Source organism: Equus asinus, chromosome 12, assembly GCF_041296235.1.
Source record: "Equus asinus isolate D_3611 breed Donkey chromosome 12, EquAss-T2T_v2, whole genome shotgun sequence".
Classification (NCBI taxonomy): Eukaryota; Metazoa; Chordata; class Mammalia; order Perissodactyla; family Equidae; genus Equus; species Equus asinus.
Genome location: NC_091801.1, coordinates 67,878,562 through 67,903,843, shown reverse-complemented (window position 1 = coordinate 67,903,843; position 25,282 = coordinate 67,878,562). Strand labels below are relative to the sequence as shown.

At 50.6% G+C, this 25,282-nt stretch overlaps 1 protein-coding gene across 8 annotated transcripts in view; it reads right to left on the bottom strand.

Annotated features, from left to right (window-relative positions):
- The window catches only part of ZHX2 (zinc fingers and homeoboxes 2), a 154,347-nt gene that overhangs the window by 78,292 nt on the left and 50,773 nt on the right, over positions 1-25,282 (bottom strand). For 2 of the 8 annotated variants that reach the window (XM_044743781.2, XM_070481541.1), the window contains exon 2: positions 3,974-4,044. The gene's annotated coding sequence lies outside the window, so the exon portion shown is untranslated. Of the gene's footprint in view, positions 1-3,477; positions 3,602-3,963; positions 4,045-18,418; positions 18,618-25,282 lie in introns of those variants that run through there. The other 6 variants (XM_070481543.1, XM_044743782.2, XM_044743787.2 and 3 more) reach the window with 6 other exon arrangements.

The window sequence follows — 25,282 nt, the reverse complement described above, 5'->3', positions numbered from 1 at the left end:
TTCAGGGTGAATTTAGATGGGAGAAGAAATAGCATTTTTTTTGACCATCTTTTGGGAGCAAGACCGCCTGTTAGGTCTCTTCCACATCTTATCCCATTTACTCTCCCGAAGAGCCTGGAAGGGGTATTATTTCCCCATTTTACAGATCGGGAACCCAGGGGAAATCTAGTTCTGGACTATTTTGTCTCATCTTCTGCCTATAACTCTGTGAAAACAGCTTATTCTCAGCTAGCAAAGCCAAGTCTCTTTAATTCAAATTCCCTAGCAATTTGAAATAGAAGCAAAGTTGCCCATTGAATAATTTTCTACTTCAAAAAATGCCCTGCTTTTGTTGGAGTTTCGGTGGTATCCATCCTCAGCAGAAATACAGAGTTAGTACCCTAGAAGTACAGGTCAGGCGCACCCAGCCATGTGGTCAGAGTTGCTGAGCACAGATCTGTGTGGCCCTGCATCACCCCAGTCAGCTGGCCGGGCTGAGCTGACTTCGTGCGCTGAAAGGTAATAAAGCTCATCGGCATGCTGGAGGCCTCCTCAGATTACGACTTCTCACTTGGTTTGGTCCTCAAGTAGCCCAGATTAATGAGGTTTTGCTGTGCTTTGCCTTGTTGATGTGAAACAAGGCTGCTGATGCAAAAACCACAAAGTGTGAGGGACCGGTCCCATGGTGTAGTGATTAAGTTCAGTGTGCCCTGCTTCAGCGGCTGGTGTTCATGGGTTTGGATCCCTGGTGTGGACCGACACCCCTCCGTCACCCTTGCTGTGGCAGTGACCCACAAATAAAGTGGAGGAAGACTGGCACAGATGTTAGCTCAGGGCCAATATTCCTCAGCAAAAACAAATAAACCAACCCACAAAGTATGAGAGCAGAAAGGGGCTTTCGAAATTGCCTCGTCCAGGGATGCCAAAAAGTGGCACATGTGCTACAGTCCTCCTTCTTGCCCTCTCAGCAGACATCACTAATCCATTGTAGCATACTCTTTCCTGCACAGGCCTCAGAACCCTTCTCAAGACAGTGCTTCTGGCAGCCATGGCCAATTGGCAGAAGAAATTTATTTGCCACCCCTGACCTTGCCCAGTCGTCTCATCTGAATAGAGGTGGAACAGAACCTGAGGGATCCTGCATGACTGACGGGGCCAGGAATTGTGACCTCTTTCCTCTGACTGCTTTGCCTTCAAAGCTGCCCCAGGAAATGTCACCTCACACCCGTCCCCTTCCCACAAAAGGCAGAAGTAAAAGTGGGGTGACTTGGTAGATGTTAGGGGGTTCCTTGGGCAAAGGAGACTGGTATGAGTGATATTTTTTAAGACCCCATAAGCACAGGGGCTGTGCTTATGCCATCAACGATTCTGGCTTATATGTCAATCTTACTGTCCAGCGGGGGTCACGCTGTGAGGAGCAGAGGAGGAGAAGGCAGGCCAAAGCAAGGTCCTTCTATGGACTCAGGTCTCCTACTAACGCAAGAAAAGTGACCCTGACCAATGTTTCAGGCAAATGCAATTTTTATCTGAAATATGCTCCAAGTCCTGGGGTGGTGGCTTTTGCAAAGTGAGGCATCGTTCTGAGAATCTGACTTCTGGCCGAGGAGGGAGCCAGCCCTCACCGGGGAAGGGATGGGGAACCGACATGGACCATGAGGCTGGAGACTGTGCTGGCCACGCTCGAGCCCTATGTGATTTTCTCTCTGTACCAACAGGATCTTTCTCTCATACCAGGCTTTTCAGTTTTCAAGACCGCTTCTGCCAGGGAGGGAGGCCCTCACTGGCTTTTCATTCACTGGGGGAAAGGAGGTCCTGAGAAGTCAAACCACTCTCCATGAGGCACCCCAGCTGGTAATAAATGTCTGCGCAGCCCCTGCCTTTCTACGAGTGCCAGGACCACCACAGACCATGAGAGGGAGAGCAGGAAAAAGGGAGCCACCCTTGACCACCAGCATCTCTGTTTTAGACAGTGTTGGGGGGGGCACTGCTTCCTCCAGCCCCTCCCCACAGCTAAGTCTGGGCTTCTGATTCCCAGCCTAGTGCTCTGTCCTCTGACCCACACTGCTATTTCCTGCCCCAAACTGAACCTTCACCTGGGGCCATGTCCCACATCTAGAACAAGAATAAGGGCTAATATTTACTGACTACTTACTATGTGCTGGCACAGGGCCAAGCAGCTTGACACGAATTAATTCATTGAATCCTCGCAGCCACGCTATGCAGTACATAGTGTCACTATATCCGTGTTACAGACAGGGAGATGGAAGCAGAGAGAGGGTGGCATCGTGCCCAAGGCCCTGCAGCTAGCGGGAGAGGCAGGATTTGAACCCGGGCAGTCTGCTCTTAACCACAGACATCACCTTCCCAGGCTGCTTTCCCTTTCAGTCATTCGACAGTCACTTACTGAGCACCTACTTTGTGTCAGGTGCGGTGAATCGAGGACATAGTCCCGTCCTCAAACCTAACTTGTGCCTGAAGACTTGCCAAGGAAGCACCAAGTCAGGGCTCAAACGCACCAGTCAGTCCTCCCCTCTGCCTCCTTCCCCGCCCCCACACCGCGCTCCAGACTCGGCTGAACATCCAGCCTATGCCCAGGACTGTTAAACTCGCTTCTCATCCAGGTTGTCAGTTTCTTAAAGACCATCTCTGGCCTCCGATGGCGCCCTGCCCTCAGGGGCCCTTGTAAATATCCCTGCTGCCACCCACCCAGGCTCAGGGCAAGCAGACCCAGTCACAGAGCACAGAGGAAGCCGGCACTTGTCATTCAGACCCTCCCATTTGCAGTCGTGTCCCTTCTGCACAACTGCCCCAGCCAGGTCTGGGTGCCATTCTTCTCACGCTCAGTGAACCAGGTCTTGGTCACTCGAGTTTGTGGGCCTGCCCCATCCAAGGGTCCTGACTCCCTTGGGGAAGTGATGCTCACTGTCCTCCCACAGCCAGGGGTCTGGAGGTCCTGTCACAGCGTTCCCATCCCTTTTCTCCTAGTCTGTGTGGTCCGGATCCTGGGCCAGATCCCTCGATGGCCAGGGTGACAAGCTGGTAACTCTTTGGGTGGTCCTGGTGGGGGAGCTCCCCAGAGCCTCTGGTGTTTGGAGAGTTGCCCACCCCCTCACATACAGCAGGTGTTCGGGGTCACACCTGTGATAGGTGAGGCTGTCTGGCGTTAGCTCGGGTACAGCTGGCCAACGGTCCACAGGTCTTAGAGACTTGAGGGTCACCTCATCCAGAAGCTTCTAAACAGTTTAACAGCAGAACCCTGACACAGAACACAGGCCATGCTGATAGTGTGTGCGTGAGTGCCACGCTCCCCTCAGTCCCTCTCAGCCTCTCCTTTACCTACAGCCTCTCGGGGGTTCTGGGTCATCACAGAACAGACCATAAAGCACTGCCCCAGTCAAAACCACTCCCCACTTCAACGTTTCTCCAACCTGCTCTTGAATTCTGCCAGTGACAGGAAACTCACTACTTCTAACGGACGCCTATTTCACCTTTGCGTACCTCTTTAGTTAGGAATTTGTCCTTAGGCTGAGTCAATGGCTGCGCCCCTTCCTCTCGTCAGCGACAGTCCTTTCAATGTGCAACGGTGGCTTTCTTGCCTCTCTTTAGACATGTCTCCTCAGGGCTGTGGTTTACAAACTAGTGTGAGCCAAGTAGTTCCCTCTCTGTTCTCAGAGCGTGTCCCTAACCCTGGTTAGAGGTCCCCTGAAAACGATGCCAAGCACATGCCCGCTGGATGGGGAGTCTGAGCTGCCCTCATCTGATCAGAGAGAGGGGATGGTCCAGCCACCTGCCAGCTCAGGTTGCTTCTGGGGAGGGACTGGCAGGGACCCAGTGAATTCCAAGGGACTCACACCTTGATTGCCTGCACTGTGGCGTCTCCGGGTGCATCTGGAGGGAACAGCTTCAGAGCTGCAAAACCCAGCTCCCCCTGCCCCTCCCATTGGTCTCCTTTAAGACCAAGACCCCAACCTCCATCAAACACACCGTCACTCACCAATCCCGTATTGCTTACATCCTGGGAATCTTTCTACACTTTGATTCCGAGAGCAGCCAGTGCGTCGAGACCTACAAAGAAGAGAAACCCAATATTAAAAGCCAGGCAGAGCAAGTGGGTGTCCAACTCCCTTTTCTGGCAGGACTGAGGCACTGGGAGACCGGGCTGGAGATGGGGAGGAGAAAGGAAAAGGAGATGGTCCAGGACCGAGTTGAGCTGCTCATTAAACCAACCTCAAAATCTCTGGGCTTTGTGGCGATTCCGAAAGGAAAAACAAAAGACCCTCACCCTGGGTGAGTCAGCAGCTTGAGAAGCAGGCCTGTGAGAAGAGCGAAACTAAAAGCAAGAGCTGATGGTGGGGGAGGCCTCTTGAGCCTCACTCTGGGTCTCCTGGAGTCTTTGCAGTCTGTTCCTAGCAGTGGCGGGCCGTCTCTGGTTCCATTTTGATGACGGGGAGGGGGACAGCCCCATGCACAGGCCTCAAGTCAAAAAGATACTGCAGTTTGGAAAACAAAAGCCCCAAAAGCGTATTTTTATCCTGGGAGACTCCTGCCAAGCGAGCCCTGGATGCTCTGAAAATTCTTCAGGAGAGCTGTAGCCGGAGGAACAAGGCGTGTGCCCCGGCTCCGAGGATGCGTTCCCAGCATGGCAAGTCGAGGCCTGAGCTCCAGAGGTTTCTGCAGCCGGCAGAGGCCCACCTGCAGCGCACGTGTGTGCGTGTGTGTGTGTGTGTGTGTGTGTGTGTGTGTAGCAGCGTGCTGAGCCGCGTGGAGGCCGCTCTGCTCCTCACGCCCCACGCCCAGCCCGCCTTTCAAGCAAAACTTGTTTTTTCTTGTTTCCCTAAGAATTCAGAGGCCAGCGGACGTTTCTCTATTTGTCTATCCCTGTTCTCAGAGGAGAAGCCTCTGAGTGGGGGAAAAATCATCTTGATGGCAATAGTTTCTGCTGACTGCTTACCAGGCCCCGGGCCCTCGACACTTGGTCCATTTCCTTGCTATTCCAAGGGGAACTTGCATCACCTGGGAGCTGGTTGGAAAGGCTGATTCTTGGGCCCCACCCAGTCTTCTGGAAGCCGAACAAGCTCCTCAGGTGATGCCTGGGCACACCAAAGTCTGCAACGTGTGCATTTATAAGTCAGCCCGGAAGTCGAAGCTCATTCTCCAGGTGGGGAAATAGGCTCAAGAAGCCCCCACTTGGCACTTATGGTTTTAGAACTGGTAAGTGGTGCAGCGGATCCACACCCACATGCCTGTGATTCCCAGGCTGGTGTGCCCTTCGACTGCACACTATTTTGGGAAGCAAAATGAGAGGCTGAAGGGGCAGGCAGGCCCTGCTTGGTGGGAGCGGAGGAGGGAAGGGCTGGAGAGGCCCCAGGCCCCGGAGAGGGAGGGTCCCAGGCGGGACTGGAGAGCGCTCAGAGAGGGAGGTGTTGGACAACGGAGGCGGGGTTCCCCTCCTCCGCACTTTTATCAAAGGCCGGCACAGTGTCCCTGTCTAGAAGTTCTGGGCCTTCTTCCTGCAGGGGAATTCAAGCTTCTGTATTTAATCCCAGAGATTAATTTATTTTGATTCCAGGGAGGTTTGCTGTCCTGCCCACTGCCCTTAGAACTAACCATCCTGTGGGAGACGGGAGGCAAGCTAACCTGAGTATTCCAGGCAATGACTTGCAGGAATGACGACACTCTGTAAATCCCTTACAGTTAGAAAGAGCTTTCCATCCACTAGCTAATCTCCTCCTTAAAAGAACTTGGAAAGTATCACTAGTGCTTTTGCAATTGAGGAAATTGAGGCACAGAGAAGTTAAGTGGCTTTCCTGAGGTCACCCAGCTTTCAGGCAGGCTGGGATTGAGGTCCTCTGATTCCAGTCCAGAGGTAAGAGCTCAGCTGCTCCTGATGGGGAAAGAGATCACATCACAGGTTTATGACGCTCTCGCTGTGTCACCCAACTGCGTATGGTCTTGCTCTACACTCTGCTCGCAGAATGGGTTTCCTGAATCGACTCGTGGACCAAGAGGAAGATGGGTTACAACCCCCATAGGGGGCGTGACGGGTACCTTTCTCGATGTAAACTGGCCGGCTGGCGTTCTTGGTTTGTCAGTTAGTCATGTGTTATATATTGTTCATTCTGCTGCACTGCTTCTATGGGGCAGATCAGTGCAGATAATGTACATAGGGGAACAATGGCAATAAAATGTGGGGGTCGCACTGGTTCATAGGCAGATGTTCCCAGCACTAATGTTTCACCACCAAGTGATGGTAGCAAAGCACCCTGACACGGCTGAGTGTGGGAAGCCCCGGAGGGCTCCTCACTGTCCGGATGCCCACTCGCTCCACCTCTCGGCTCGGCGTGCCCACCTGCTCAGTCTTAGATCCTCTTGTGGCTCACTTCTCCCTGACACTTGTGCAAAGGCCGTGGGCCAGCCTATCCATCCCTGCAACATTCTGGCAAAGTCTGCAAGTGCTCTTCCGCCTGGAACTTCTGATAGAGCGATCTGTCTTCTTCTGCCTCTATAACCCAACAGCTTCAACCCTGCTCTCGCCCCTTCCATCCAAGTCCCTGTTTTGGTTTTGAAAATATAGCCCTAAGGTTACTCAGGTCCTAAAGTCATTTTTTTTTTTTTCATTTCAGCATTTAGCCTGCCCTTTGAACGGTGCCAGCATCATCACGAGGACTGTGCTTTGTTTCAGAGTTGCGTGAATTGTGAGCGCTCTGCTGCAGCCCAACTGTGCCCCAGTGATTTTTGGATTTTTCAGAATGTAAGGTTTCCTAGGAATGCATTTGTCATTTTACAGCAGAAATGCCTGCATAATGGAAGTTATATTATAGATACTGATATCTATATATAATAAATGTATAATATGGATAGTTATTAAATATTAAACCCTTTAGTATTGCTGAGTACTGAACATATGAAATATTCAATTAACAATCATTTATTGAGTGCCCATATACACTTGATTCTGTGCTAGGCACCAGACAGGCAAAAATAAATAAGACCCAGTTCTTACCCTTACGAAATTCATGGTACAAAAAAGGAGAAAGACAGATAATAGACCGAATGTGAGAAAGGACAATGTATACGGAGGTGGCGCAGGTGGCAGCGGGTAACAGACGCCTCCTTGATCTCAGGATGAAAGCCACACTCCTTAGCGCAGGGCCTCCGAGGTCTGGCCCCTGCGCATCTCTCCCCACCTCACCCCACCCTGCCGTGTTCTGGGCTCGCAGACTTCCTTCTCAGCTTCCTGAACCCACTGTGCTCTGTGCAGCCGTATGGCTCCACTGTCTTCAATGCTCTGTCCTCGCTCTTCCCCTAACTAACCCTGACTTACCCCGCAGGACTGAGGGAGGTAACACATAGGAAGTGCTTAGAATCATGTAAACAGGTATGTTAGCTACTACTATTATTGATAATACTTATTATTTTTCTTAACTGAGTAGGTGCTTCTTCTTGGGCACAGAGAAGTAGAGTGACTTGGGTAGGGTTGCACAGTTGAATTGTTCTCGGAGCTGGGGAGTCTCATGGAATCGGTTCTGATTTCCTCGTTTATCCTCGAACCCAGCACTGCACCATCACCTGTTAGAGACTTGATCCTAACCAGTGTGGGGGAAAGAGTCCAGGCCTTGGGGACAGGAGGCCTGGTCCTGGTTCTCTCCCACACTTGTTCTCTGCCTTCACACCCATCACTTGCCTCCTGGGGACCTCGGTTTCCTCGTCCGCGAGTGGGGCTCTAGACAGAACCTGCCTCCTTGGGCTGCACGGGGGATCCAAGCCGTGGTCCCAACACAGGCCCCACACGTGGAAAATGGCAGTCCTCTCAGAGAACAAACCCCAGTGCTCACACACGGTTGGGAGCTGTTTGAGTTTTGGCCGGTCAGGCTGGAGAGATCCGTACAACATGGATGAACCTCAGAAACACTGTGATAAGTGAAAGAAATTGGACAAAAAAAGACGACATCTTGTATGATTACGTTTATATGAAATTTCTAGAAAAGACAAAACTATAGAGACAGAAAGATCGGTATTTGCTTGGGGTTAGGGGTAAGAACAAGGATAGACTGCAACTGGACACAAGGGAAATTTGGGGGGATGGTGGAAGTGTTCCAAAACTGGAATATTGTGATGCTTACACAACTGAATAAATTTACCAAAACTCAAAAAAAAGAAAAGAAAATGGCAGCTCTCACTAGGAGCATTATAAATGAATGAAAGGGACTTAGAGTGTCCTTCAAGCTCAAAATGCACACACATATCCAGTCTTCCTGGTTCAGGACTCCCTTTGCCAGAAAATTCTGGTCATATGGAGCAAAATCCCAATAAGGAGAAATCTCCCCAGTGGATTTTCCCTACAGGTCCCCTCAGAGTCCCTTTGGCCTAATTTACGCCCATCAGATTGGAGACACCTGGAAACAGCCCCCCTTAGGGTAAGTCCTCCAACATAGTTTATTCCATTCCACTTTTCAATCAGCAAACTTTTGGCAGACGAGTAAGAAACTCTGGGTCTAGTAAACAGGTCATTATGTCCTGAGGTGATAGCCTCATATTGAGAAGAGGCGGAGGAAACCGTGGAATACAGGGGAAGGGGTGATGGGCTCGGCTGGGGCCACTCCAGACGGACACAAGAGGAAGGCCAAGTTCAAAGAAGATGGAAAGTTACGAGCCACTTCTGTGCAGCCATCACTCTGCAAGCCGGAAGAGGAAGTGCAGTCTGAAGTTGCCTGTCTTTGCTCCAGAAGATGTCCCACCTTGGTCAGCAACAGCAGGCTTTAACTCAAGGAGCATCACTGGCGAACAACTAACGCAATGGCCACCACTTCCTGAGCGCTCGCTCTGCCAGGCACTGGGCTGAGTCCTCACGTCTTAAGTCTCTTTCCCACAGTATCTCTGAGGAGCAGGAATTCACATACCCATTTCACAGAGGGCAACCCTGAATCTTACAGTGATCCAACACATTGCCTAGAGTCACAAGAGCAGAATGTCCAGCCCTGAGGTTTGAACTTAAGCCTGATTGAATACAGTCTTTCCATTTTTTCCCACACTGCCTCTTAAACTTGACTCCATGACTGGAGTTGCCAGTAAATGGGGCCACCTTTCCCACCAACCCCAACCTACTCTTCCACTAAGACCCCTCAAGTGTACAGACAAGGCTGAGTTCACAACCTCCCCCTGGTGTGTGGGCGCAGCTCAATGTCATGAACAAGATCACTGAATTCTGCTCTAGAATTGATCTGTATTTGTTTCCAAACGTTTCCCCCTCAAAATTGTCAAGCACAATCGACACTCCAGCAGGATGTGCCCAGCGATGGGCAGAGCAGTGTCTGTTTTGCTCACTGCTGTCTCTCCATTCTTCCAACAACTCCTTATGGGGCGCTGACTACGGGCCGGGCCGTGCGCTAGGGAGACAAGGTGAGCCCTGCCCTGGCAGTTGGGTTGGAGACTAAGACTTCAATGACATTGTTGTGCTAATTGAAGCAGATCAATGGCGGCAAGATGGCCTGGAGAGGCACAGGAGGATACCACAGATGTGGGGGAGACCTGAAAGGCAAGCAGCAGCGAACCAGGCAAAGAGCGGAAGGAAGAGTTGAGAAAGCTGGAGAAGGTGTGCGTGGGGTTGTGGCGGGAAGGAGCACGGTAGACACCAGACACAGGAAGTGGCCATAGCTGAGCAGGCCAGAGAAACAGTGAGGGCCAGATCTTCTAGGGACTTTCAAGAAGTTGCAAGTGATGAGAACTCACCAAAGAGTTACAGTCTTAGGGTCTGCAGATCCTGGCACACGGTGGCCCTCAAAATTATTTGCTGAATGGACGTAGAATCCCGTTGGCCCCTGGGCCCCCTCCCATTGCCCCAGCAATCTGAGAAGCACCGGCCTGGGAGTCTGTCACCTTTACAAAGGGCAACCACAGGGCAATCTGATTTGTGTAGGAAAAATCCTCCCCAGGCACCTGGCTGGAGCCTCCTCCTGTCAGGCCTTGGGGAACCCTGGCTCCGCGCGGCTGCTGGCAGATGTGTGGGGATGAATGCACCTTTGATTACAGCTCATGTTTCGAGGGAAAGACACAGCTCCCTGGAGATCAGGAATCTATGAAAATGAGCCCTTGCAAAAGAGATGTGAGTGAGCTGGAAACACAAGCCCTCTGGGCTGGCAGTGGTTTCTTTCCTTAAAATAAACAACAATCGCAAAGAGAGGATCAACCTGCAGGAGACGCAGTTCTTCATAATCCCGAAAGGGCAGGACTCAAAAGCAAGTGGCAGAAGGTGGTGGAAGGGACTCGTCTGTGAGAAAGTTGGACCTGGTTAGGATATGCAGACACCATGTCTGGGGACGAGTGTGTCTGACTCTCTCTTGGGTGGGAACCTCAGCTCCTGGGTACATTAATTTAACTCTCATTTCTTTACCATAGGGAGACTGACCCAGTTTAGAATATATTTTCTACCTTTTAAGAGTTTTGTGTCCATCGACAGAATATTTTATCTTCTCTGTGCTTTAGATTTGTCATCCACAAGATGGGAGATGATGGGCATTAGATAATATTATGAAAGTAGGGTGCTGGGGTTTGTACCCAAGTGTGTCTGAATACAATTGTTCCATTTTCCCCACCCTGCCACTTGAACTTGGGACATATGCCCCACCCGTTCCCCACAATTATCTGGCATAAAATAGTGCTTAATAAATGCCGGCTCTGCTTCTCTTCTTTCACACATCTCTTATTTCCCTACTACATTTAGCACAAAGCTGGGTATCCAGGAGGTGCTTAATAAACCCACGGAAGCTGGACCCTCCTGTGGACAACATAGCAGCTGAGAATACAGAAGGAAACGGCAGCTAGCTGTGTTTTCTCTCCACTGCATCCTGTTTGAACCCTTTATTAAACGTCTTAACTATTACTTGCCTTCAGGGTCAAAATAAAATTTCCACAGATTTCCACTTTGCACTCATAAATGATTCTCGCTAAACTCTTTTTCTTTTTAAATTCTTTTATGTGTGTGTGTGAGAGCATAAATGTACTGACTCATAGCTGGAAAAACTCTCTCTCCCTCACACATTCCAAATTTGTCCAGTCACATGAGTTGAGTAAGAGCGCTTAATGTGGCTGCTGGCCCCAAGCTGGCGAGCAGTTACGCCAGCAACGGGGCCCATCACTCCCCTCCCGCTCCCTGCTCTGAGCCAGTGTAGCTGGGGAGGCTCTGCAATGGGCAGTGGATACCTGATGCAGGTTCAATGAATGCAAGGATTGGAAGGATTTGGCAACTGCCTAAGGCCAAACTCGAATTCTATAAGGCAGTGTAATATATTTAAAAAAAAAAAATCAAATAAAAATTTGCATACGGGATCACTGGAATTTAACAACTTATTGACTCGAGTCGATGCTGGGCATTGTATCAAGCATTCCAGATGCATGACTCGTTAATCTTCACAGCCACGCTGTTAGGTAGGAATGACAATCCTCATTTTACAAGGGAGGAAACTGAGGCACAGAAGTGTTAGTAACTTGCCCAAGGTCCCACAGTGTGCAGAGGGTGGAGCTAAGATTCAACCATGTGTAGCTCTGGAACAGCTGCTCTTACACACCCGACCATTCATTCGGAAAGGAAAGAATCCTTTTGCATAGAGAAAAGAAAACTCCATTTATTCTACAAATTGCCCTCCAACACTCAGAATACAAACATTGCACCAGACGTCAAAGGGGAGGCTGGCGGTAGGCATGGGCAGAATGGGGCAATTTGGTTACGGTCTTCCGTGAGTTTGGAACTGTACAGAGGAGCTATGATATAGGCACAAACGCTTACAATAAAAGTAAGTGAAAATGCCAATGGCAGGATTATAAAGTGGCATGGATGAGGAAGGCTGGGTCAGGGGATGACTCTGGCCGGGGTGATCAGGAAGAGATCCCTGGTAGAAGTACCATTTAAGCTGAATTGAAGGATGGGTAGGATTCAGACTGGAGGTGCCTAAAGGAGGTCCTGCCTGCTTAATACACTGAGTACACACAGGAAGCCAATGGCCCTGGGAGTTCCCATCCTGGTTCTGATTCGGTTCTGGTTCTGATTCCCTCAGTGATGTCCAGTGATGTCCAGTGAGGTTGCTCTGAGCAAGCCCCTTGGCTCATGGGCCTCCGTTTCTCCTATCTGTAAGAAGGAAAATGAAGGAAGTTCCTGCATGTTCCAGCGAGGCGGAACCTTGGAGAGCTCCCAATTCATCCCATAGATTTGTAGATGAGAGAACAAGGGCCAGGGAAGCTGCAGCCTTGGGAGACCTTGGATTCGAACCCAAGTTTGCGGGATGGGGAAGCAGGAGTCCCATCTCCCACTCTAGCTGTTCTCCCAACACCCGCTCCTCAAGGGGCATGCCGACCTCTGTGAGAAGGCCAGCAAGCTCCAGGCAAGCTTGGAAGGGGACACAGAGGACCCAAACATGCCTCTGCTAGCCCACTGGCATCAGGCTCTGATGTCCCGAGGGGTCCGGGAAGGCGAAACCAGAGAGCCTGAGAGTGGAGCCCCGGGCTGCCCACCTGCACCCAGCCCTCCCAGCACGCCCCGCTCTCTCAGCTGTGGCTGCCTCCTATCCTCAGGGATCCTGCTCGCCCTCGGCTCCGGAAGTTTCCAGGAAACCATGACCAGTTCTCCGTGGCCATGGTTTTCCCTGACAAGATGGACATCTGGTTGTGACTCACACCGCTGGATTTCCGCCCAGGGCCTTACATCGTGAGTGGAGAGCACATTCTCTCGAACTGACAACCTGGCTAGCCTGCCGTGACAGCGGAGGCTGCCGCCGCCCTTGTCAGCTGATGCTGAGGTCATTTGAATGGCACCTCGGGTCTCCCGGCCTGGCATTTCTCTCAGAACCGGCCTGGGCCTGGATAGTCTTCCAGGGTCCCCCAGATACCAGGCTCTTCAACCAAATTGCCCCTGGAATGCTCGCCTCCCTCCCCACACATCCTCCTCTGCCCTGGTCCCTGCTCCAACGGGCCTTCCCGACCTCTCATGTCCTCAGGGAGCTGCTCTCCTCTGAAAGCCCAGTTTCCTGGCCACTACACCCCGGAGGGCTGGGCAGAGGTCATGCGTCCCCACAAGGGCCACAGGCAATGACAACCACAACAGTCACAACAAACATTAACAGCTCCCTCAGACGCTGAGTGTGCCTACCCTCAGGCCTTCATGCTTGCTGTTCCCCCACCCGGAATACTCTGCCCTGAGTCTTTGTGTGGCTGTCAGCTTCCTGTCAAAGTCACCTCCCCCAGGGAGGCCTCCTCCCCTGCTGCCCTTATTTTACCACCTGTTTTATTTCCTTATAGCCCTTGTCCCATTCTTGAATTATTGACTTGTTTGTTATCCGATCACATATTTACTTGTTTATGATCTGGCTCTTCCAGTAAGAATGAGAACAAGGGATCCGCTCCACCCTGATCACCACTGGATTCCCAGCACCCAGTGGAGTGCCCAACACAGAGTAGGTGCTCAATAAATGTTCCCCAGCTGCAGTGATGAGAGCTGCCAGGCACCGTGATGTGCATTCGTCTCACCTAATCCTCACACAATCCCGGTGCGGTTGGTGTCACCATCCCCATTTCACAGTGAGAAATCGGAGGCTCAGAGAAGTTGAGCAGGTTGTGTAAGGTCACTTGGTGAGTAAGAGGAGGAGTCAGGTGTCAGATTTGAATTTGGCTGATAGGAAAGCCCTCGCTTTTGACCAGTGGACTCTGCTGCTTGCCTTCAATGTTTCTGGAAGCCCCATAGTGAGGACACAGGAAATACTTCTGGACTGAATGATCTGGAATGCCACATATTACAGACTGAATGTGCCTCCACTGGAAACGCACATGGTGAAGCCCTCACCCCCAGTGTGGCTGTATTCAGAGAGGAGACCTCTATGGGAGCAGTTAAGGTTAAATGAGGTCATAATGCTGGGGCCCTGCCCCACAGGATTAGCGTCCTTATAAGAAGAGATGCCAGAGAACTTTCTCTGTGTGTGTGCATGCACTGAGGAAGGGCCGTGTGAGGACACAGCAAGACGCTGGTCACATGCAAGCGAGGAAGAGAATCCTCACCAGAAACAGAATGGGCTGGAACCTTGATCTTGGACTTCCAGCCTCCAGAACTGTGAGAAACTAAATTCCTCTTGTGTAAGCCGCCCATTCCATGGTATTTTGTTATGGCGGCCTGAGAAGACTGATACACTGTGTTTTATGGAAGCTAAATTTGCCAAGACTAGGAAGGTAAATTCTTCCCTCCCTCCCTCATTTAAGCACTGACAATGTAGAGAAGCACAAGAATCCTGAGGAGCTCCTAGGAGTCTCCACCTGGTGGCTCATGGTTCAAATACTGGCCACAAAGTTGTCTTGCTGGGCTGGCATGGTGTTTTAAAATATGAGAAATCAGAATGCCCTTGGGGGGGGGCACACATTCTCTGGTCCTTCCACAAGCCACACCATTCCCTGCTGCCCTATGTCCCTCGGATCCACAGGCTGTGTTAGGTGCCAGTGACACCGTGTGAGCCATGCTCTCATGAAGAGCGGGGCAGAGTGACACTGGGGCGAGGAGAAGGGTGTGGGAGATGGGGAGTCAGAGAAGGCTGCATGGAGAGGTGGCTCTGGCCTGGTCCACGAAGGATGGATGGAAAGTCACCAGTTAGAAGTGGGGTGGGGATGTGCATTCCAAGGAGGGGAGCACGGGGGCGAGGTCCACAGAAAAGGCCCGGCCTGAGCAGTAGGTAGCGGTTGGTGGAGCTAGTACATGTGCTGGAGGGGCAGATGCAGGGGGCACGGGGGCCTGAACACCACGCCAAGGAGTTTGGACATTGTCCCATCCAGGAGTCACGACTAGGAGTCCTCTAACCAGGCGATCTGTGTTAATGCATGTGGATGCTGAGTTTACCACTTCCTAGAGCTATGTGACTGTAGGCAAGCGTCAGCTTGGGGCTGTGTGGCCTCAGGCCCTTCATCTGTAAAATGGGCACCATAACGCTACATATCTGAAAGGGGCATGGTAGGGATTAGAAGGAAATAGAACGTGAAAAGCCACGACACCACAGTTCCAGGCACATACAGGCACTCCATGAAGGACAGCTATCCTTACAATGGGCATTTCTTACTCATCTAAGGGTGGCAACAGTGTGGGAGCAATCGAAGGCGGTGTGTGCTAAGATTATTACAGCAAAGTAAGAAAAACCCTGAGGAGGGACCAGGAAATGCTCGTAGGAGGCAGGAGGAGGTAGCTGTGACCTGAAGACCAGCTTTCTCAACCTGTTTCCTCGTCTGTAAAATGGGACTCCCCCTTCCTGTCCACACAAGGTTTCTGTGTGAATTAAATGAGAAAAGAGAAGTGAGGGTGCTTTGGAGTTAAGAAACACCAGGCAACCATAAGGGTTTCATTTTCCTTTTCCCACACAGAGGGGGAAAGATATCCGGGGGCAGAGATGCACCTGCGGGCTCTTATTTAAATAAACTGTCATGGCAAGAAAAGTAGCAAATGGCAGGACAGCAAGAAGCCAGCAAGAAGTCGATAGAAAGGAAGCTGTATCTTGGACCTTTCCTTGTGACATGCTCAGCTCAGTCCTGCTTCCGGACAATCCCAGACTCCCACACTTTTTGCATTCACACTAATGACTCAAAACTGCTACCAGATTCTCAGCCTCAAAAGCACAGATTTTTCAAGCTGGAAAATATGACTGGATGCCTTCCCCACAATTTACAGATGAAGCTGAGAGTCACAAAAGAGAATTGGTTAAAACTTGTCCTCAGGAGACAAAAGGCCTGAGTTCACGTCCTGGCTCTGCTGGTTAGTAGCTGTGTGACTTTGGCCAAGTTACTTAACATCTCTGTGTGTCTATAGCTCAGATGAACTGGAGTTAATAAGAATACTTATTCCCAACAGTGGTTTAGGAATTAAATGAGTTAATAAGTATAAAGTACTTGGAACATGCCAGCACCTGGAGGACTCAGAGAATAAGAGTTACTCTTATTGAGTCCACGGGGTATTTAGCGGCAGAGTTGGGAATGCGTCTTTTGACCCCTCTAGTGCTCTTTGCACAGCCCCACACTGAAATATTTGATTCTAACTGATACGCCATGTTTACTAAAGGCAGAAGTGACTGACCTGTTTTTGAATAAAGGACACATTCATGCAGCTTCCACGCCCCATTTCTGGAACATTCTGGGCCACCAAAATCTGACAGTAACTGAATAGAGCAAGGATGCTTCATAAGCACCTTTCTTACCACCTCACATTGCATCATCCAGGGAGGCAGCAAAAATAGTTCTCAATTTTAAAAATTAAACAGGAGGGAGACCCAGATCAACTTGGAGCAATCTGCTTAGATGTCACGGGCACGGCTACTGTCGTTCAGGTACTTTCGTGCACCGCATTCCCATTTCCAAAGGTCTCTCACCCACAGTCTCTCATTTCTGCCTCGTGACAGATGGTGACTCAGAAAGTGTGTTCTGGAGTAAGACTAGTCGGTTCAATCCTGCTGCTCCCGCTCACCGTTTAGGTTGCCCAGTGACATTTATTTACTCTCTTGGCGCCCCCGACCAATGAAGATGTAACAACACGGACCTCACTGGTTGATGGGAGATGTGAGGTGATGCATACGAAGCCAGAGCGTGACCCACAAGAATTCCCTCGTCCAGGAAAGGCTGCTCAAGTGCCGAACACATTCCAGGTGCTGGGGATTCAGCAGCAGCCATGAAAACAAAGTCCCTCCCTTCACGGAGCCGAGAGTGATGGGGAAAGCAGACAATCTGACAAGCAAATAAACACCCCACGTCAAGTCGCAATATGTGCTTTGAAGAGAAAACAGGATGGAGATTTATAGGGGTGCTGAACCTGAATGGAACAAGGGAGAAAACCACAAAGATAGCTGGGAAACAGTGTTCCGGACTGAGAAGATGACAAGTCCAGATGCAAGTAGGGGTGTGTGCCGAGCTCGAGGCTGAGCCACAGGCCAGGTGGCAGAGGGGAAGGTGACCGTGGGGGGCCTGTGGGTTACTGTCATACTTTGGCTTTTGCTCTGAGAGAGACGGGGGAACCAGCAGAGGGCTTGGGGCGGAGGAGTGACAGAATCTGACCTATGTTTTATTAAAAAAGTAGCTGTGAGGGGAGTACAGTCATGGGGTATGTGCGTGAAGTGGAGGAGGGGGCAGCGGGTGAGTGATGAAGCTGAGAGGACGGCCGACAGCCAATGCAAGGATCTGGGACCCACGTGAGTGATGATGGCAGCAGGAAGTGGAGGATGGTGGCAGAGGTGGCAAAGAGCACCACCCAAGTGGCTGCTGTAGCACAGGCTGTGTATATAACTCCGGAGGCGCTATTCGCATCCACCACAATGGGAGGGGCGCCCCCTGGAGGGGTGTGACATGGTGGTCCTGGAAAGCAGCGCGCAGATTGGGGATATATTTTGAAGGCCGAACAGACAGGACTTATAGATAGAATGGCGTGTGAGATAAAAAGAAACCAGGGTTATTTCAAGGACGGGGTAAACAGAGGTAACTATTTACTGAGATGTTGAAGATTCGGAGTCAAGCATTAATTTTGGATGTGTCAAGTTTGGGAAGCTTCTTCAGGAAAGTTACGATGATGATGATGACAACGATGATGATGATGATGATGATGATGATGATGAAACGATGGCTCAGCAAGGATTATGACAAGAGCCAACGCTGTGTGTGTGCTGTGTGCCAGGCACTGCTCGAAGGACTTGAGACATACGAACTCATATAATCTCCAAGATGTGGTGGGCACCATTATCATCTTGACGTGATAGATGAGCGTGGTGGGTTGAATTATGGACCGCCCCCTCCCCAAATGATACGTCCATGTCCTACTCCCCAGAACCTGTGAACATGACCTTATTTGCAAAGAGTCTTTGCAGGTGTAATTAAGTCCAGGATCTTGAGATTATCCTGGATTATCCCGATGGGCCCTAACTCCAATGTCAAGTGTCCTCATAAAAGACACCTGGAGGAGAAACACACAGAGGAGAAGGCGACGTGAAGATGGAGGCAGAGACTGGAGTGATGCAGCCCCAAGGAATGCCAACAGCCTCTAGAAGCTGGAAGAAGCAAGGAAGGGGCCTCCAGAGGGAGCAGGGCCCCCGCTGACACTTGGTTTTGGACTTCCGGCCTCTAGAACTGTGAGAGATTAGATTTCTGTTATTTTAAGCCAGCGAGTTTGTGGTCATTTGTAGAGCAACCACAAGAAACTAATAAATACAACAAGGAAAACCGGGCACAGAGAAGTGAAGTAATTGGCCCAAGTCACACAGCAAGCAAGGAGCAGAGCTAGGAATGTCTGTCTCCAGAGCTGCTCACTCGGTAGGTAGGTAAGTTCACCCTGGGTCTCCAAGGAGGAAATGGAGATCAAAGCCACAAGGCCACACCAAGGAACAGAGCTGGTGAATGACAGTCTCTAGCTGGTATGCTGGGCTCCTTCCCCATTCTCAACCCTCACCTCTCCACTTTGAAAAGCCCAGACAGGCCCTTGTCCATCCAATCCAATGCTTCTTGGCAGCCACTACACGGATCCACGGCTTTGCTGGCAATTCCATGCAATCTGGTGATTTCAGTTTACGGCTGCTGGGTCCACAGGCAAATGGCCACAAAGAGACCGTGGTGGGGAAGTGGCCTCGGTAAACAGATTTCAGTGGCACCTAAGGATTCAGAACAATCACTCAGGAACTGCGTACGGTCTGGATTTCAAGACCACCTCCTCGTTTTGTGATCCCCACGCTGAAAAGCTCTTGGCTCCCATCGCACCCTGGCCATGGGGACCGGGGAGGGAGCAGCGCTGGGGGCAGGGAGTGTGGGCCGCTCCTGAACCTCCTCCAGCCGGCTAAAATTGGTCTCTGAAGAAACACAGATTGTCCATTTCCTCTCCCTTTGATGCCCAGGAAAATATTTTACTGCACAAAAAACAAATATTGGGAATCCGGAGAAAACATCCTGTTCCCGCCCCCCGCCTTGTCAAATCTTCATCATTTTAACAGAGATGGACAGTGGGACCTGCGAACAAACGGGCCTGTGAAGCGAGCCCACGCCTCTCCCCACACGAAACGGTGTGCTTAGAACGTTTAATGAGGAGAGGGCAGTTAATTTTGGGGGTGGGGGTGGGAATCAGGGGACAGTGGGAGGTGTTCTATTTACGAAGAATAAAATAATTAAATTCAGGTCAGTGGAGGGAGCCATTCGGCTGAAACAAATTTGGGGACCGTTGAGGGAAGGCAAGGGGCAAAGGAGGGAGCATTGTGGCTGCATCTAAAGCTGGATTGTCTCTCGGGGGGCCGGCCGGCCTCTGGGGGTCTGGGCTCGTTCAACAGCCCCCCCACCCCCATCTCTTACAGGCACTCACATATACAAATATGATGACACACACTTTGTCTCTCAGAAACACACTTGGGCTATGAGGTAATGAGGCTGTCCTCAGACATTCACTCCTTCTTCCTTAAAATACGTCTTGAGGGCAAATTATAAACGCACAGAAGTGACCCAGCCAAAAGCAAGCCATTGTTTCAACGAGGTCCCCAAGACAGACCTTTCACATTTATCTCAGTGACGCGGGCCCTGTGGAAGACACGTTTGGAAGGCGTCCTTCAGAGCTGTCTTCAGAGTCAGGTTATAAGGCAGAGAGTTGCACTGGGCACATTATGGTATAATTGCCCCTTATTCTGACCACCTGTCTTCCCACAACTGCATCTCCGAGGGAAGTCACACTCCTGGTTCCACAGATGTGACAGGTGGAACCACCTTCAAAGGACAGAGATTTGCCAACGCCAAGGATGAGAATGTGGTACGGGGGAGATGTTCTCAGATGTTCTGAGCCATGGTGCCACCTTCGGAATAAATGGTGAGCTCCCCAGGGGACCACTGGGATGAGCACCCCAGCCATCTGCAGAGATGGGGTCTGGAAGTGATTCTTATTCTTTAGAAGTTAGTTGTATAATGTCATGGTGTCTGTTCTGGGCTCGGCACAAGGCATAAGACAAAGCCTCTGTCCCCGTCTACCCGACAGTGAAGCCGAGACTCACACATGAGGAGTTGCCTGGGACCGAGGAGGTCATGTGCCTGTCCGTGGGGCCCAGGGTGGCTCTGCTGCAGAAACCCACAGGAGAAGGATGCCATGAGGGTGGGGGTCAGGGGAGAAGGTGGTGGAGGCGGGCCTGAACCCTGCTTCAAAGAATGGGGCCACCAGATGCTGAGGGGCAGAGGGCAGGGCTCCTGAGGTGGGGGCAGGGGGGAGAGGACAGGTCACAGCCATCCCGGATGCTGTGCTCCACCCACCTCAGGTGGAAGGCAGACCCGTGAGGGAGAGGCGGGGAAGCTCGAATGGGGAAAGGAGAATTTCTCAGGGACCCAGCCCTGGCAGCAGCCTTCCTGGCCAACCAAACATGCCTTTGGAACATCGATTCCTTTTGAGAGTGGCGTCCAGGAACACTGCAGAGTGTACCCAACCTGGAGTTGACTCTACTACTGGGTGTACACATCACAGCCTCACTGTGCCTCAGTTTCCCCATCTACAAACTAATCATAAAAACCACAGCTAGCATTCCTGTGCTCAGTCCTGTTCTGAGTACCTCACCTCTTTTAATCGAATAATGCTATCGTTATCAGAATTCTACACGCTCTTGGCTACTACATTCCTTGGCCTCTCAAACAGAACTAAACTTGCCACTTATCTTACCTCAGAGATTTCTTGAGGCTAAGATCAAATAAGGTATATAAAAAGAGGTCTTTGAATTAAATGGCACTCTACAAAAGCTTATTATTGTTGTTGATGTTATTATAATTTTACTAAGTTTCATCTATTCAGAAGCTACCACAGGCTAAAAAGGTTATTTAAGGCCTGAGTACAACATTAAAAAAAAAAAAGAATCACTTTCAAATGTTAGTGGAGGAAAGATCCCGTGGAGATTGGCAAGAGAAAAAGTTACCCAGAGGCTGAAACATTAGAAGGTAGGACATCGGGGGTTTTTGTTTGTTTCTTGTACCGGGCCCAACGTTCTGGGAAGGGTCATTAATGGCTCCCTGGTTCCCCTGGCAGCAGCAGAACACAGGGCCTTGCCAGCAGCGGCATTCTTTTACAGACAGGCTGCCTCCCCACGGGCCGGAGCTCACCCAGCTCACTGAAAGCATTTATTCAACGCCCAGGAGCAAGGGAATACGACCTGCTCTTTGCCATCAGAAGGCAGAGCGTTTGGAGAATTATATCCTTCTTCTAAAAATAAATGCAAATAAATCTCCTGATCCTCCCTCCCCGCTCCAAAACCTGCTCCTCGGCAGACCTGCCCACCATCAACCACCCAGCAACCCACTGGGAAGCTGGGAGCCATCCTTGGTTCTCCCCTCTCCACCAACATTCCCAGCCAATCCACCGGAAGGCCATCTGGTGACCGACACATCTTCAAACCCATCTTTGAGCACTGTGTCATCTCCTGCCTAAACTTCCACAGCCACCTCCCAGGTGGCCTCCTTGGTTCCACTTTTGCTTTTTCCTCCTCTACTCAGGAATCTTCCAAAAAACACAGACGAGATTGCAACTCTGTCCTGCTTAAACCTTAGAAGGCTTCCCCCTGCACTTGGAACAACCCAAATTCCTTTACCGCGTCCTACCAGGCCCAGCGTGGTGTGGCTGCCTGTCTTTCCCACCCAGCATCAGCCTCTCTCCCACTGGAGTCCTGGCTGTGCCACCTGCCAAATGCAACTCCATTTCCTGGCCTGTGGAATGGGCAGAATTATAGCTAGCTTCCTGGGGGTGGTGAGGCCCCCAGGAGCCGGGAATGTTTCAAAGTGCTTTGTAGACTAGAAAGGGCAACATAACATCACCTCTACCCCATTTATAATTGGGCTTTTGTGTTTTCCTGGTTTCCAATTCCACTGTATCTGTATGTTTTGTTTGCAATTTTATATCCTTTTAAGATATAAGGATATTTACACACACAGGTAGTATTGAAAACTACCAAGACAGAATCTCAGGATTCCAAAGATAAGAGCCCAGCTATGGTGTGCTGAAAACCTGGACCATATTTGTTCTTCCCTGGGTAGAAAATCAGAGTTTGAACTATGCAGCCATAGTGAGATCTCATTTGAATGCAAAATCAGTTAGTTCCCTTATGAAAATGATAGAACAAGAAGGTGATCATCAACATCTCTCCAACACTTTCAATAGCAGCAGATAACGTTTTTTAAGCTCCTCCTTGGTGCCAGTCCCTGTATTAAGCACTTTTTATGCTTTACCTTTGTCAATCTTCACAACAGTATAAAGAGGTATTACTATTGTCCAGATGAGGAAGCTGAAGCTCAGAGCGGTTAAGTAACATGCCCAAGATCACACAGCTGGTGAGAAATAGAGTTCCGATCCTCTGTCGGTTTTTTTTTTTTTTAAAAGATTTTATCCCTTCCTTTTTCTCCCCAAAGCCCCCCGGTACATAGCTGTGCATTCTTCGTTGTGGGTTCCCCTAGTTGTGGCACGTGGGACGCTGCCTCAGCGTGGTCCGATGAGCAGTGCCATGTCCACGCCCAGGACCTGAACCAACGAAACACTGGGCCGCCTGCAGCGGAGCGCGCGAACCCAACCACTCGGCCACGGGTCCAGCCCCCCTCTGTCGGTTTTAATAGTCCATGTTCTTTGGTGCCGCCCTATGTGTGTTTGGGGGCACGGGGACCAGGAATGTGTATATTTGTGGGAGGAGAATGTGGAAAATAGGGAATGGGGTCTTAGGCTAGTACAAGGCCACCAAGCCCCAAAAATGCAAGGCAGTTTGGGCATAGAATCTTTTCAACTTTAAGTCTTGCTCCTTCACGTCTTATGTTCTAAACTGTGAAGTTAGATAATGCCCCATAGGTTTCCCCATAATCAGTGAGAAAGGGTGTAATTCTCTCCTATAAAGAGCAGCCATCGGCTTTTTGCTATTGAAACCAAGAAATGTGTGTGGGTGCACACATGCTTGTGTGTGTGTGTGTGTGACTGACAAACAGACAGAGAGACAGACACAGAGAGAAACAAGAGTATTCAGTCACTAAGGGATCCGTTTCAAGAGCTTATGAAGGTGCTCTGGCTAGAGATTCTCAGCGTTTCCCTTCCACTTCTCTAGTCAATTCACTCTCCATTTGCAAAAACAATCACACAGAAGGAAACAGCAACAAGGACAACCAACCGTGACAATACTATTACTTCCAGTCTTTCTCTCTTGCCTGGAACTTGCTGTGCAACCTCAGACAATTTGCCTCCTCTCTCTGGGCCTCGGTATTCTCATTAGTAAAGGAAAACATCTAGAGTCCTGGAATCCCTCCAGCTTTTACATCCATGATCTCTTTGGCTCTCACAACCTCCCTGAGGAGATGGGCAGGTCAGACTGGCCACGTGAAGCTTGGACAAGGTGGCACGGTTCAGGGGCAGATCCTGGACCAGAGCTGTTGACTTTCAGTGCCAACTCCAATGTCAGCCGACTCCACCAAGCTGCCCTCAACGGTGTGGACAGAGCTTGTCCAGGACCCACGCATGTTTATCCTCTTAAAACAGAAATGTTAGCACTCCAACGCCACTGCGTGGAGGCCTCCGGCCACCCTGAGCCCTCAATGTTTGAGGGCGGTTCCTTCTTTCCTTCCCTTCTTCCTTTTCTCTGCAGAGGGAAGAGAACAGGTAGAGGAAGTAGGAGATGCTGCAGGAAAGGTATGGTGGCTTAGATGACTTCCTGAGGTCCCTGCCAGAAGTAAAAATAACTGAAACAAAACCCAAGTGTGATGTCTGTGTGTGTGTGTGTTGGTGAATGGTGAGAAGAAAGAGCTAAGTGTGGAAAAAGCCCTTACAACCACCTGTACTTCCTAATTACTCCGTGTTTTATATTTCTTCATAAATCAATGAGCTTCCTATGAAATAACAGACAAGTCGGGGGAAGGAGGTCCCCCATGAAGACGCACCAGCTGGAAGAGTTTAAGTCATGACATAACCTCCTCCACTTCTAGCTGGTGAGTGTTCCCTGGGACCCAGTACCAACATTTCTTTTCCAAGGCCCTTCCAGGCAAACAGAACGTCAGCCAGGCCAGAACCCAGGCGGAGCTCCCCCAGGCTGGGGGTCTTCCAAGACTCGGCAGCAGACCACCATTTTTACCCAAGGAGCTCAGAGCGCTAGAGATGTAACACGCCCCATTTACAGGAGGGGTCCCCTTAAAGTGGGCTAGACGGTGAGACGAGCAGCAAGCAAGTGCGGTCCCAAGGGTGTGGGCCACGGGCCATTACCAGCAGTGTACAATTTGTGGGGAACTAATGAAAGCCTCCTCCAGCCAAAAATACCACCCCCCTCACCTGCGTGGTGACCCTTCACTGAACCAGGCTCGAAATTCCCATCATAGAGCCACTGAGGGCTGAGACAGCAAAGAGAGGCCTCATGGGGTAAAGGAAATAGCCCGAACTTTGTCCAGAACGTCCTGGTTCTACTTGCAGGAAGTGCAGTCTCGGATGATTGCTTAATCTCATCCATCCTCAATTTTCCAATCTGTAATAATGGGAAACGCTGATTGTAGACATCTAGCATGGGGCCTGGCCTCCAGTGTGTGGCAGAGTAAACAGGAGCTGTTATTATCATGGTCCCAACAATTTCGAAGGTCGCTGTTAAAAGGTTCATACGCTGATGAGGCTGCTCCGCCCCACCTAGGGAAGGAGCTAGGGCAGTGGTTCTCAAAGTGTGTGCCCCATGTCACCTAGGGACTTGTTTGAAACACAAATTGGGGGGCCAACCCCAAACTATGGAATCAGAAATTCTGGCAGTGGGGCCTGGCTGTTTTATAAGCCCCTGCAAGTGATTCTGACGCCCATTCAAGTTTGAGAACTGCTGGGCTTTGGCAATAATTGCCAAGTCTGGCTGATGATCAGAATTTCCTGGGAGTACTTAGCGGAGAAATGCAGTTTCCTGGGCCCCATCTCAGAGGGATTCAGAGTCATCAGGTTCTGCGTGGGAGCTGGGGAGTCTGCATTTTAACAAGCTCCCCGGGTGATTCCACTGAGCTCGAGGTTGGGTTTGGTGGGGAGACAAAAGCAAGCGGACAGGAAAAGACCCAGGGATGGAGGGGGCGGGGAGGGGCTAGGGGTGCCGAGAGATAAGGAAGTGCTGAAGACCCATGTTCTCAATCCCAGTGCTATAGATTTATGAAATGGAATCTCCTACAACCTTCTCATTTTCCTACCAGGGAAAATGAGTCCCAAAGAGAAGTGATTATTCCACATCCATGCAACTCAGGCTGTGCTGGAACTTGACCCAGGGGTCTCGCTTCCAAAGCCAGTGCCCTTTCCACTGAGCCCCAAGAGCCCACGCTCACATGTTCG